The sequence below is a fragment of the Seriola lalandi genome, unplaced genomic scaffold, assembly GCF_002814215.2.
Source record: "Seriola lalandi dorsalis isolate HSWRI2012SDOR001 ecotype SW California unplaced genomic scaffold, Sedor1 jcf7180002054879, whole genome shotgun sequence".
NCBI lineage: Eukaryota > Metazoa > Chordata > Actinopteri > Carangiformes > Carangidae > Seriola > Seriola lalandi.
In genome coordinates, this window is record NW_019525432.1 from 389,910 (window position 1) to 404,856 (window position 14,947).

Consider the following 14,947-nt stretch of genomic DNA (forward strand, 5'->3'; position numbering starts at 1 on the left):
TTTTCTGAGTGACAGAATAAAAATATAGCAGATTTCAGGTAAAACACTCAGGGGAAACAAATCCTGCAAGGTTGGGTGGTGGGTCCAGGTGGGCGGGGCTTGGGGCATGGTTGAGAGTGGGGAATGGTTTGTTGTGACATCACAATGTTCCAGAAGTCCTGGCGGCTCATTTTAAGGCTCAGTTTCTGAATACAGGCTGTGTGCATTTCTCTGTGGACTGAGGCTTTGATACTTTCACAGTATTAATATAGAACCTAGACCTGATCTATAATCAATAAAGACATGGACATCTACCCATAAGACAGTTACCTTTGAAATTTTATTTCAGTGTTATCATATCTCAATCATACTTTTCATCCAACAAATCCTCCAAATGACAAAATGATTTGTAACTTTTGTCAATGCCTTCCCATATAATTGTTTTGAGATCTGGCGTCACTATATATAATATAATTTGTCAGTGGCAGTCAACAGGTATAAATCGAGTTACGTGGTTAAGGTATGGTTATAGGTTTAAGCACAAGAAGCACTTGGTTAGGGTGAGGGAGAGGTGAGTTAAAGTTAGAGAATGATCATCTTCATGGTTTAACACAAACATCAGCAGACAGCAGTCTCTCATGTCAAAGTCCAGCACCTTGTTGATTTACCCACGGTCCATTTCTCTATAACAAACCCTCAAACGACTTCCACCTTATCTCCTGAGAGACAAGAGTCAGAGCTCACGTGGCGGCTGATGCTGTTGTTTTCCTTGGGAGGACAGTCTCCACCGACAGTTATCAGCACACTGCATACATAATGATGTTTTGGGTTATTTTTTGCTGTTTGAAACATGTGGTGCACAGCAGAGGCTAAACTGACCATTACCTTCTCTCTGTGTGAACGGTGTCTGTGTGTGTGTGTGTGTGTGTGTGTGTGTGTGATTTCTTCACATAATAATGAAACAGAATCTACCTGAGCAAACTTTAATTTCTTCCACACTGTGTTGGTAATTTATTTGTGCTGGTGCTCAAATTACTTACAATAACCTCTGTGTGTCTGTTTGTCTATTTCATGTATAAACTTAATGTTATGCTGCCAAGAATTCAAACAGCTTGAAGAAGAAAAAAACAAAACAAACCCCAAGCATAAAATTATTAAATGGAATTGCAGGGATGATTACCGCCAGTCATCAAATTTGTCAACATCCATTTGTCTTCTGTCACTTCTTGTTGGTTTCCTTACTGCTCTGATGTCCCAGGGCGGGCGACAAAATGGCCGCTGTGCTGTAGCATGCTAATGAGGTGGAAATCCAATATTTCAGGATCCATAGCTGAAGGCTCCCGAGGTTGCAGCTCTTTAATTTGGAGTGTCAACATCAAACCAGAGGTATGTATGGAAGGGGAGTGAGGGGGTATAATACTGTATTTAGCGCACACACACAGATTTATCAGTCAGTACTAGGAGTGATATATCTTCTGATTTTCCGATATGCTCAATACACCTTAATGATATAAGTGACAAATGACATAACTGTCAACCACTTGTATTGTCAGAGAAGCCTTCGTTCATCTCTCCTCATGAAAGACCTTCTATATATATATCACTTGTTTTTAAAAACAACGGTTCACAGCCTTGGTTTTGTTGTGTTCCTCGTCTGTTCTGTCAGTCACACAAGTGATCAGAAATCTCTGAAGGCTACGGAAGCCTGACGGGGCCAGAAACATGAGCAGTCAGATGATCAGACAGATTCTAAACAATAGTATTTGATTTGATGCCATGTGCTGAAAAAATTGACTTTAAACTGAGCTTCTAAAGGTTCTTGTTAAATTCAGTAGCCATGCTTTGATCATATCTGCTAAACGATCAGTATCGGCACACTGTATTTCATTGATTTCCCTGCCGTATCCACTCATGCTAACAAAAACTACTCCCTCTATGTACCATTGCAGCTCTATCACACTGTCAAGACTCACGAATCTTTTATTTATTCCAAGCTTTTTCCTTTCCTGTCAAAATCTGGTTCCTACATTACCCACAATTCAGCTCAACCACCTACAGCTGCAATAAGCGCAGTCTCTCATGTCCTGTGCCCTGTATGCCCGACTATTCACCCACGACCTCTTCCTTGTTAAGAAAAAAAAACGTTGCCATTGAACCTAATCCAGAAAGTCATTATGTGTCTTTTTGTAACTTAATAGTGTATAAACACATTTTATAGGAAGCGGGGTCGACCAGAAATATAGGTGAGAAATGCGTATCGCTCACAGTGCAGAAGCTCTCTCTTTAGTTCATACGTTTTCAGTCACCTCATTGTATCACTAACGGTCACTTATACACCAAATAATCAAAAAGGATTAGTTGTCTGATTCATATTTCGGGGGGAAGTCTGCTGAGAAACATTTCATTGGCTCTGTGTACAACATGTAGGAGAGGCTGTAGCCCAGGAGCAGCTCAAATCATTAGTCTGAGAATTCATTTAGATCAGTGATGAGGCAGCGACGTCAGAGCAGATAATGCTCATCCTCTGGCCAATGGCGTGTCCCTCTGTGGTCAGAGTGTGGGCCAAAATCATGTTATTGTACACGTATGACAATGAGCCTGCAACATAATCAGTAATCGTTTTAAACCATTTGTGTTATGTGCACAATGTAGAATAAGGTGTGATAGTATTATCTATTAGCAGGTCCCCAGGCTGGGACAGTTTAATAAACGGTTTCAGCAGCAGATTTCCGACATGACTCACAGGCAGCCTCATTATCTCAGTGATACAGTATGTATGATGCACATATTCAGGCATGGATGGCTATAAATGCTCATTTCTGACCTCTACTAAATAACATCTGAGAACGTGCTCCAAACATGCTTTGTCATGATCAATGTTGATTTACATATTGATCCTTTTTCTGAAGACTCTTAAACTGGGTCTGCAGCTGCGGGACAAAGAATTTCAATATAATGATTTTCAAGTCACCAGTTTTCCCATTAAGCCGCCTATTCTCTGCAGAGGAGGAACTATCGCCAGAAGGGTTTCATCTTTTCAGCACATTCAAGTTTTATTCTCACCGTTATATAGAACCAACAGGCAAGTTCCTATTTTACTTTCTGCACATGTGCATTACACTGTGCATAAAGGATCTGTTAGAAACCTGTGTAGCATTAAATGTGTATGACTCTGTCAGTAGTTGTTTCTTCATCCATCCACAGCCTCCAATCATTTCCACTTTTTAAACTACATGAGTTACTACATACTACTACAGAGCCGCAGACAGAGACTTCCTTTAAAACATAAGAAAAACCAACGTGTGTTTATGTGCAGTGAGTTCGACTGGAGGAGCTTCGCAGATGCTGGTTCGTGGTCTTAATCTTTCTTAATGATTTCCTCTGATCATCATTCACTCTGGTCGGATTCTTCAACTCGATGTGTTATGAATCTGCATTGATTGAAGTCCCTCAAATGTTCACACAACTGGCTTAAAGAAAGGAAAAATAACACATTCTTCTTCTTCTTTTCTTCGTCTTTTTGTTTCACTATCTCTTCTAGTGCCTCCTCTATCTGAATGATTTAAGACACTTTAATGTTGATTTCGCTGTGACTTTAACATGAGTGTCCTCACAAATGTTGAATAGGTCCTGTTCAGACCTGCATTAACATGTGTCTTCAGTGATCCATACACAAGTGGTCAGCTGTCAGTACGTCAGTACACACCTTTCTTTAAAATGTGTCTCCACATCCGTCTCTAGTGGCCACTTGAGATCAGATGTCACTTCCCCCGGTTTATATGCAAATAAACAGAGTCTGTTGTTATTGCGCTTGTGTGTATGTGTGTGTTAGAGAGAGAGAGAGAGAGACAGAACGGGGCACGGAGGGGTTGAGCAAATCACTGCGCTGCTCACACCTCTACACTGAAATAAGGTTTTATCCATCTGAAATAATAAAGCATTTTTGGTTCATTATGAAACTGTGTAGGGACCAATCGGATGAGGCAGAGGACGTCAGTTGAGTACACGGCCCTTCAATGTGGCCCAGATCATTTCCGAATGTGGTCTGAGTGATCGGATCTCGAATACGTTCTCAATGCGTCTCGGGTGCGTTCACACCTGAACTTAGAGCGGTCCACTAGTGATCAGATCACCTGAGACAGATGTCAACACCAGGTCTGAACAGGGCCATAAAAAGACAGCCTTATGTTAACAGTACATAACCAATACAAGCTGAAAGGGGGGAAAAAACATTTTCAACTTTCATATGATACAAACATTCAGAAATAAATGTTTCTCCAGTCATTAACGCACCACAAAAGTTAGCATGTCTATTAGCAGCATTAGCTCATAAATCAGTGCAGTGCAGCAACGGGAAATACCAACCAAGAAGCATGAAGCTATGACGCTGTTTCCACAGACATGTCCAAAAATAGCTCTATCCTATAAAAAAATATACACTGCAGTATCATTACAGTTTGTATATAGATATACACATTGTTTTACAAAGATATAATCATGAAAAAGGGGGAAATTCTTGGCATTCAGAAAATGTTTCGCTATGATTCAGAGATTTGGGGTTAAAAGAAATAACTGCACGACTTGTACTGTAGGTTTTATGCTCTCCTTCATCTCCAGCTCCAGATGAGTCATTCCCGCTGCACTCAACTCATCAATATTACAAGACCCTTCCTCCTCATGCCAGCAGGCCCAGGCCGCATTACTAATTTAACTTTTATTTTTCTGTTTTCTCTGCCTACCTCACCTCTGCCTGCTGAGATGAGTCGAGGCGGTACGAAGGAACATAGTGATGAGCCGACGGTCCCTGCGAGCTATAGGAGATCTAAACCTCGCTGTCCAGCCGTTGATTTAATGAACCACTCGTACCGTCAGCCTGTTGTGGAAAGGCTGGTTCACATGTAAGGCAGCCATTTTAATTAAGGTAAAAGATCAATCACTGAATTAGTAAAGATTTTTAAACAGGGTGTTTGTTTGGATTCTGGCCTTCAACTGTATTATTAATCAGCGTCCTCAGAGTTGTGAATTTATCACTCTAACAACCTCAAAGGTCACTCTCAGCCTCGCCTCATTGACATCCTGCATTTTGCATCCTTGAATTGGCAGACGAAGCTCCGGGCCTGTATTTCAAGGCCTTGAGAAGATGAAAGACTCTAGTAAAGTATTAATATTGATCACTGTGGCTAGTTTGTATTGATTAGATGGGTTGTGTTGTATTGAAAAGCCAGCAAATGCAATACTTTTGACGTCATGAGTGAGTGTGTGCTTGTAGCACTATGCGTGTGTGTGTGTGTGTGTGTGTGTGTGTGTGTTACGTAACCACAGTGTGGCCTTGGTGTATTCTCCTCTAAATGCTATTAACTAGTCCCTGGCATTTAGCCAAGTCTAATCCTCTCCTACAGTTTGTGGTGCCGTCATAGATTGTGAGTGAGCAACAGCTGTATCAAGTGCTACTCATCATGTCATAGTAAACCATTATGAATTATAAATGTATAATCCATTGTAAAGCAAATATAGTATCTACAGTCTACGGGTTATCTCCCCCTCTCCTACTATTCCTCTGTCACTGGATGCTGAGAAGACTTTCGACACAGTGCAGTGAGAGATTGTGTTTAATATTCTGAACTCGTTCTCATTTTTTCACTTACTGCTTGTATCATAACTTTATATTCAGCCAAAAAAGGCCGGGCATCCCCAAGTTTTACTGTGAATTGCTGAGAGGGATTAGACAGGAGTGTTTGATACCTTTGCCTTTGCAAAAGTCCGGAATTAAAAACATTACTGAACAGTAGTATTATAAGCAAAATGTAGGTTTTAGGATTTAAATGCAAAATTACTCATGGAGAACAGCCCCATCAAGTGATAAATCATCATATATATTATATTCAATATATTAGGTACTATTATCAGTAATAAATACAGCTCAGTGATAGGCTAATTAGGGCCCGAGCACCGACTGGTTGGACCGACCTATTGGAAGTGCTCTGTTTATTTTTATTCTCTGCTATAAAAATAAATCACCTTTATATTTTATGGGTCTTGCGCATGTGTGTGGCAAAATGGCTTGATAACACCCATATAGAATTTCAATGAGGTAGCTCTCATGCTGTGTCTCATCTACATGTATGAAATTTGGTACATACATGTAACATGCCAAGAGTTACAAAAAAGCCTTCGGGAGCCATACCCTAAACACAACAGGAAGTCAGCCATTTTGAATTCGCTGTTCGATATTTCGCCATGGAACAGGAAGTTGTTGTAACTCAAATACACATTGTCCAATCCGCCCCAAACTTCCATGGTCTGGTTTACACTTGATATAAAGGAACATAACGCATGTGGGCTGCGTCAAGTCGCCTCCTCCCTGCGACTGGGATAGAAAAAAGGCTTAAGGAATGGAAAGTATACACAGCTTTAGTCAGCCTAGCAGATACTGACCTGTAAAACTTGACTTGCAGAACCACATTCATTTTATAAACATTTACTCCTGTAATTTCTTGTGGTCAAATATCTCAGAAGGGTTTATTAGAAACGGGGCTATCTCATCTATCTCATTTGTTTATGAGTACAAATTTCCAGTACAAAGTGTGTAGCCGAGGAGGATGGTAAGCGAAGTCATTCATCATCATCAGTTCAGTGCGAGGGCTCGCTCAACGCTGCTTGCAGCTTTAATTCATTAGTTGGTGGAATCCGACTGTGATGATACAGAAAATATTTTGTTATCTCTGTAGAAAATTCACCTCTTCAAGTCAACGATCCTCAGCAAACTTTAATCATAAACTAAAAGAGTTTCAGAAGTTCTTGATTAGTTCTGAGGTAATCCATAACAGTGGAACACAGCTCAATATTCATTCATTTTTGGTATACAGCATGGTATACAGTATATTGAAAAAACACTTATTTATGATATCTCTCAGATCTAATGATGCTGGTCGAGATAGAGGTTTAATCACGTAAAACAATGTCTTTTTGTTTTCAAAATGTTTTACAAGTATTACTTCCGTCTGAAATGTATTGAAGTAGAAGAACTGCTTAGGTCACATAAAAGTAAGTTACTTTCCATCACTGAACGATGCAAATATACAAGATTGTTTATAGAATAAAGGAAAGTTCAACAAGCCGAATATCTATATGGTGAAGTAGCTTTGTTTATGCATTTCCTAATTTCTATTTAGCACTCCACATTTCAAATTCAAAACTGTAGGAATTGGAAAGTAAACCGATGAGGCAAGTGTCGTCATCTAACGTACGAGAAGAGTGCTTTCAAAGCCAGGATGCCAAAGACATTCACAGTGAAAAGCCTCATTATAGCAGGAGAACTTTCATCACGATGGGGGCGATGGGCGATGCACTCACAAATGAACATCCTATTTGCAGCTTTATGCACAGTCACTCGCCTTCATCTGAAAGATGATATTCTTCATCTCGGCACCAAAGACAGTATACTGCTCTGCTTCATTAGCAGAAAGCAAAAAACACAGAAGCTTTTCACCTTGGTCTAGAAAGACCTTGAACCATCTGCCAATTTCATGATTAGGTTATGATGCACAGACTGTTGTGGGGGTGGATTGCACTCTTCTATAGTGTGGCTTTTTCACTATGGGAAAGTAGTTCCTTGAGATAAACAAAGGTTTGAGGAATTCAAAATATGAACAGTTTTATTCAGCACTTCAACTGGAGAGCCACAGTCATTTTATAAACGGAGAGAATTTTGTTCCTTTAATTTCTTGTGGCCACATATCTCAAAAAGGTTTATTAGAAGTGGAGCTGTCTCATCTATCTCATATGTTTATGAGTACAAATTTCAAGTTCGAATTGTGTAACCGAGGATGATGATCATTCATCATCATCAGTTCAGTCTCACACGTTCATTGAGTCCTCCTGTGTTGATCTTACAGGTGAGAACATCCTCTCCTCTCAGCCAAAGGAGATTAAGTGGAAGCATTAGAGTGTGCAGTCAAAGCATTAGCGAGAGTTGCTGGGTGCATTAAAACTAGCCGCCTCAGTCTGGCTGCACTTCAGTGTTTAAGTCTTCTAAGAATTATGCATCACCATGAAACGGGAACCTCTGAAGTCGTTTTAGATTGTGACTCATTCCACGGAGCATTATGTATTCACTGCTTCTCTTAATTGGTTGTAGCATTTTGACAGTGACCTGTTTTTTTTACAGCAGTATTGTGTTTCACACAGTCACGACTCGTTACAGGAAGTGCTTGCATATTTAAAACAAGCTGTGTGAAATGGCTTCCAGGGATGATTTTCACTGGGATTACAAAAAAAGAAAGTCCCTCTTCCTCTCTGAAATAGCTGTGCTATAATCCCACTGTCTGAACACAGGTGATATCGGATGCTGCAGGATTAACCGTCACACAGCGGACAGGTGCTGGGGGAAACCTGGTTTCCTCCTGACAAATCATCTGGTAACTGCAGTTTCAAATCCACATTCTTATTACATGATCATCCCTTGGTGAAAATACCAAGTTTACAGGCAGACATTACTCAACATTAGTTAAGCTTAGTTTTCAAATATTCAAATTGGCAAATTGTGCCTTTGGAATAAAGGCAGTATTTTTTATGTTCAGTTATATTACTACTAGCCTCTTATATCTATATTATATTTAGTACTAACCTTCAGGTGGATTCACAGTGGCCTCACTGTTATCATGGACTGCCCTGGGCTGCATTTTTTTTCTACCCGCAACCACACTGATCGACCCACATAGATTTATTTCTGTTACATCAGCATGTCATGTACAGCAAGCCAGAAATATTTAAAGTACAGGCCAGCTGGACAAAGGTGAGTTTCAGCAGAAGGTCTTGTAGATCTAAATGAACACTGCAGATATATGAACTTGTCCTTTGACATAAACCATGGCATGAGTGGAGACATCAAACCTGGAACTTTTGCTCACAGTAATATATTCTCTGGACCTTGATCATAATTTGTGTCCTGCTTGAATTGATCAGGAACAGGCACCAAAGTCCAAGCAGGGTCAGAAATGAATGCACATTTGTTTTTTTAAATATACTAATATTACATCAGTACTTAAATAAATTTAGTAATTTAGATCAATTGTGACCTAAAAAAGAACAACATGTATTAATGTATATGTACATGAGCCTGAGTTTGTTTCAGTCAAGCACATTCAGGCTATATGTGATATGCAGAGTTCTGTCTGAAGTCCAGGTCAGGTGGTACAGTGATCATACAGTAGATACATATAGAAAGATTAAACTTTTTTTTCCCTTCAGCTTTTTTTATGCGTATTTACAATTTATGAATAAAAAACCTGAGTTGAAATGGCAGAAATTAAAAAAAATCTTTAAGTATTGCAAAAGATTTTTTAATCTTTGAAAGGTCGGCGTATTGATAAAAACAAAATGGAGACAAAAAGGAGACTGTTACATTCCTTACATTTCTTCCCCACTTGAGTTTTGACTGGCGATTTATTTATTGCCTCATCTAGTTGTTACTCCTTTTCTATCGTGTTTTTTTATTCACATTTTCTTTTGCAGAATCTCAAAAATTCTCAAAATGTGGGAATTTGACGCTACATTTGGATGGAAACCCACCTATAGTAGTATGGCTATTTGTAACCAACCATCTCTCTCTTGAAATGATATCTGCTCTTTATTGAACACTCAGAGCTCCCCTGCAGAGCTAGTATCTCTGCTGCAGATGCAGGTGAGGTTCAGGGCACCACTGCTGCCATTGTGTTTCCTGAAAAGACAAATATCCAGTTACATGTCCAGCTCCATTCATTGATTTTCCACATGTCATGGAGCTTGGGTCAAATGAAGCAGTGGAAACCGCTCTGACAGGTACCATTAATTTTTTTTTTTTTTTTTATAACTGTTACCACCTGTCATGAAAGAACAGGTAGTTAGTGCCAGGTAATTTAGTTGAATAATTTGAACCATAAAAAAAACTAAATGGGTCCAAGCTCTTTCAATTTTCTGTTGCAGTGTTTTTCTGTATCAGTAGCTGGCAGGAATAAGCCTGAACCCAAGCTGTTACCTAGCAACGCAATTACATTGAAACGGTCCATAAACTGGATGCAGGTCCTTGAATGCACCATAGTTGTGTTTGTGTGGTGTGTAACTCCAGTTTATTGCTGACCGCAGCAGTGTACTGTGAGGAAGAAAACAGACCCCAAGCACTGCAGCTTGGTAATACAAGTTTACTCCGATAGTGATGCCCGCAGGACTAAAGATATACTGTAAACACACTGAAGAACCTGATGCTAACTCACAGAAATATCAGCTTATGCAGAGCTCCTCCAGACACAAACCCGCAGCTTGAGGTGTTGATTTGATATGTGGAGGGACAGTAGGAAATTGTAGAATTTAACACGTTCGTCAGATTCACTCCTCCGGTAGAAAAAGAAAAAACACCCTTTGGTTAATTTAGTAGATATTTTATATTGGGCACAGTAAGCGGTATGCAAATCATATTTTTGTTTGAAAGAACCTTACTTGTTATTTGTGTTGGCAAAAAACAGCACAATAAAAATGTCACTTGAATGTTAGCGGTAGATAGATCCAAGCTCGTAACTACTGTATGTTTTTCCGCTTCTGATGCCAGTAACATTTCTCCATGGCTTTGGGCAACCCACTTGTTGTGCTCGGAGTACTGCCAGATTAGATAAGGCTCACTGTTGAGTTTTTGTCTTTGTCTACAAAATCCAGAAATGAGTTATCATTGTTTTTTACTTTGAATATTTGACAAATAAAAAAAATCAATAAAACTAAAATTGTTCTGAAAAACTTCAAATGTAAAAAATTTCAAAAGTATAATATACAACATAAATAGTAAATAATTTCTTGTTTTACTTCATTTTCTTCCTTTTCGCATTTACAAGCACTCATGGTGCACAATAAGGACCTCATTTAAAATTTCTTTCCCATGATTTTGGCTGTAAACTAAAATGTCTGTGTCTTCTTGCAGCAGGAAATATCAACTTTTTTGTTGTTTTTACTACATAACACGATATAGTTTAACCACTACAACATAATTACAGTGGGGTCCAAAAGTCTGTGCCCCCAATTATTCAAACCTCATTCCCGCCTCGGTGAAATAACCACCCTATCCCGCTGTCAGCACCGACCCTGACCCTGCTGTATAGCCTCAAAATGAAACAATGAATATCTAGGAGAATACAAAAAGGGAAGAACTTCGAATAATCGGAGAAATAAATAAATTAAACTACCATAGGTCAGCTCTGAATCCCATACCTCCCATTGGCTAAGAAAAATACTGTACGCACGCTCCTGAAAAACAATTTAAATTATAATGAAACTAAGAGGAGAAAAAATGTCCGTCATCCGCATTAAGACAGAATGCAAAGTAAAATTTACCTCCAATTAATTCCACCCGCACAACCTCATGCGATAACACCATCCACCTCATGGCGGATGATTCTAATAAATAACTATTCATGCTCAAACTTTGAAAGGTCACCTCCAAAAAGAAACATCCATTGAATGCCAATGAAACCAGGAGAAAGGAGGAACTTTAGATAGACTGATAATAGCAAAGAAAAACCATAGTGACATTTTCACAAATATCTACTTCCAGTCAAGTCATTACACATTCCTGTCAATCACGTTTTTCCCACGGATTAATAACCCACATCAGTCCCTTTGCCATCTACACGCAGTCGTAACCCCTGTTTTTCCAGTCCTAGTTCACTTTGTGATGTTGATCCTGAAATCCTCAATCAGGTTTTGTCCCAGGTCACTGTCTCACCTTGTGATGCCCAACAGGGTTTTTAAAGCTATTCTGAGAAGCAGCAAGGTCAGGATGACTAGTAAAGTCATCGTAAGGACGGGAGGAACGACAACAGCGACTAGTACAAGACAAGACAAGAGACAGACTTTAGATGTGACTTTTTGGAGATTTAATTTTGTTTTCTTCCAGTTTGAAATGTTTGTTCTTCCCCGTGTCGCTACTGTGGTACTTGTCACTGGTAAAAAGAAAAAAATATATTAAAATGCACCTTATAAGTTTTGCTCTGAGATAAGGTGTTTTACCCAATAAATTCATTTTAACAATCATTTATTTGATTTTATTAATATCATTTTAATAACTTGCATAAAATGTGCTATAAATACACTTATTTCATGTTCTCCTTATAAATATACAATGTTAATTTTAGTTGGCCCTTTCTCTTAGAAATCTTGCCTTAAAACCACATTTCATGTTTCTTTTTTACTCTTGTTGCTCTTGCTTGTTTATGTGCCTGATTTGTTTAAATGGAGCAGAGCATCACTCCAGGCAGAGATATGAAGTACTTGATTAGCATCAGTCATTTCATTCATGCTTCAGTATCATTGGCTCATTCACAGATGTGTGGTTATCTGCTGACTAGTAGCATCCAGTCGTAGTCATAGATGTGTACAGCGCGGCCATTATAACCCGACACTTCCCACTATTACTCTGCTGAAACACTGTCGATTTAATTAAGATCTAACGCTCATGTTTGTTAAGGGGGGATTTGTTCTCTCAGCAGATTCCTGATAGCTGTTCTGATTGGTTCAGTGTTCCCAGCAGAGGTCTGGTATAAGATCACATCTTTCTCTCTCCACATCCCCATATTTCTTTTCATTTTCAAACTTGTAGTCCTCAGCCCCAGCTGACACAATCTCAAGTGGTATCACTTGAGTCAATTTATCAGATTCCCCAAGACCTGTAAACAGACTTTGATGTGCGATGAATTCAACCTCATATAACCTGCTATGAATTTGAAATTGAAAGTCAAAAAGTAGCCTTACAATCTAAAAAAATATATTTTCTGTCTTTCAGAGAATAACTGTGTCAATACAAAAATGTATTTTATTTCATATTTGTCCCTATATCAAGAGTGATGTTGTCATATCTGTTAACTATAAGGGCATTTGTTATCACATATGCAGTATACATCATCTGTTCATCAAGTTTATAACATACAGGAAATACCCACAGTAACATGTGTATGTTCATATATTAAAAATAGCTATATAATGAATTTTTATATGCAATATAATGTCGCAACCATATATTTTAAAATATATAGGCAATTTATATATTTATGAATTAAAACAACATGAAAATTCTTATATGTGTTTTTCTTATTAATGTCTTGTGTTTGTCTTGTATTGTATGTCTAAATTGCCATTCTGGGAAAAGACTTTCCCACTGTAAATAACATCAACATATATTGACAGGCTTTGGGATGGATATATTTTTATGTAACATATGTCTACAATATCAGCTAACATACATAAACATACATATTTGTATGGGCTGGACAAATGTCAATAAATCAAATTGCTCCAATTTCTAATGGTTTTCATATAAATATTTAAATGTGTTTTTATTTTGTATGTACATATATTTCATATATTGAAATTTAATATATGCACATATATATTGTTTGCCTATGGGTGTGGATAAGCAAGTCTATCAAAGCCTGGTTTGTCTTCATATAGGAGCATTTATGGAGCACTCACACATACGCGTTGCATTAACACCTGATGATGGGCCTGTCTGACACTTGGTGCTGGCACAGTCGTCGTAGTGACAGCGGCCAATCGCAGGGTCCCGCTCGAGACACACAACATATCCAGCTTTTGAGAAAGCTACCAGAGCAGTCATGGATGCCAAATTGGTAGCAAGGCTAGCTAACGTACCATGCTAGCTGTACATAAAAATGCTAAAAGGGAAGTACACGGGAAATAACCTCGACAACCAGACGAACACATACCAGATTCACCAGCTACCTCTGCCACAGGGTGATTCCCCATCGTAATAATCAAACTCCCCTCCTTCCTTTTTTACTCCACAGAGTGAATGTTTGAACATTGCATTGTTGCCAACCTGTGATTTCCTGTATTTAAAGGCCTCGGTGGTGAAGGACACTGAAAACAACAGAAGGCTGAAACACTCCCGTCTATAAATAATGAAATAAACTGATTGTGGTTTCTGTCATTTAAGAGTACGAGGCTTTGTCTAAAACAGCTCCTGATGCTTTATCCTACTTCAACAAAGGTCAAACAGGTCTAATAACGCTCTCCTTTGGGGAGACGAGCTTCGCGCGCAGCGAGGAAAAGTCTTTCTAGAATACTGAAATGAAGGTCAGTTTTCTGGGCCGCTGTTTCCCACAGTGACCATCCCGCCTGGGGAAGAGGAGATGGAGGATGCAGCGCAACGCGACCGCTGCACAGTTATGCAAGACCAGAGAAAGTGCAACAACAGCATTGAACCCTGGCACAGAGGAGGGAAAGTGCCAACAGTACACAAAACACAAAGGAGAGGGAGAGGGAAAAAGAGAGGGAACGAGAGGAGGAGGGGGTAATTCAATCACATCAGCGTCCTCGTTCACAGGACAGAGAGACAGAGAGCCAGAGTTATGAACAACTAATGAAATAAGCAAAAGCTGACTCAGATATTTGTCCCCATCTTACGCTCAGGGAAACAACAGAGAGGTGAGACAAGGAGAGGTATGAAGGTGTGGGCAGAGAAAACACCAGGAACAAGGCTGGATGCGAAAGAACAGAACTGCACCACAGTAACTCCTCCGTTCCTTCAGATCAAAAAAGTCATGAGGAAGAGACGGGAGAAAGAAAAAAAGAAAAAAAAAAACCCTCCCATGCAGCTCCCCATCCACCCTAATCCCTCTGAGCTGAGGAGTGCACGCATGATCACACACACATAGCCACTATCAGGCTTTGAACACACAACGCTCCATGCCTCAAACTTCTCCCGATCATCCACACTCCCATGATCACCCCCCCCCTCCTCCAGGTTTCTGCTTTATCTCCTCTCTCCTCCTGCAGATAAAACAACACTGATGCTCACCCAACAAACCACTGAACACTTCACATAAATGCACATATAATGAAGCTCTACTGCCAGGACTGGATCTACCCACCAACCCTGTGATGAGCAGATAACGGAGGGGCTACTGGTCATAATGTACAGGATAATGTT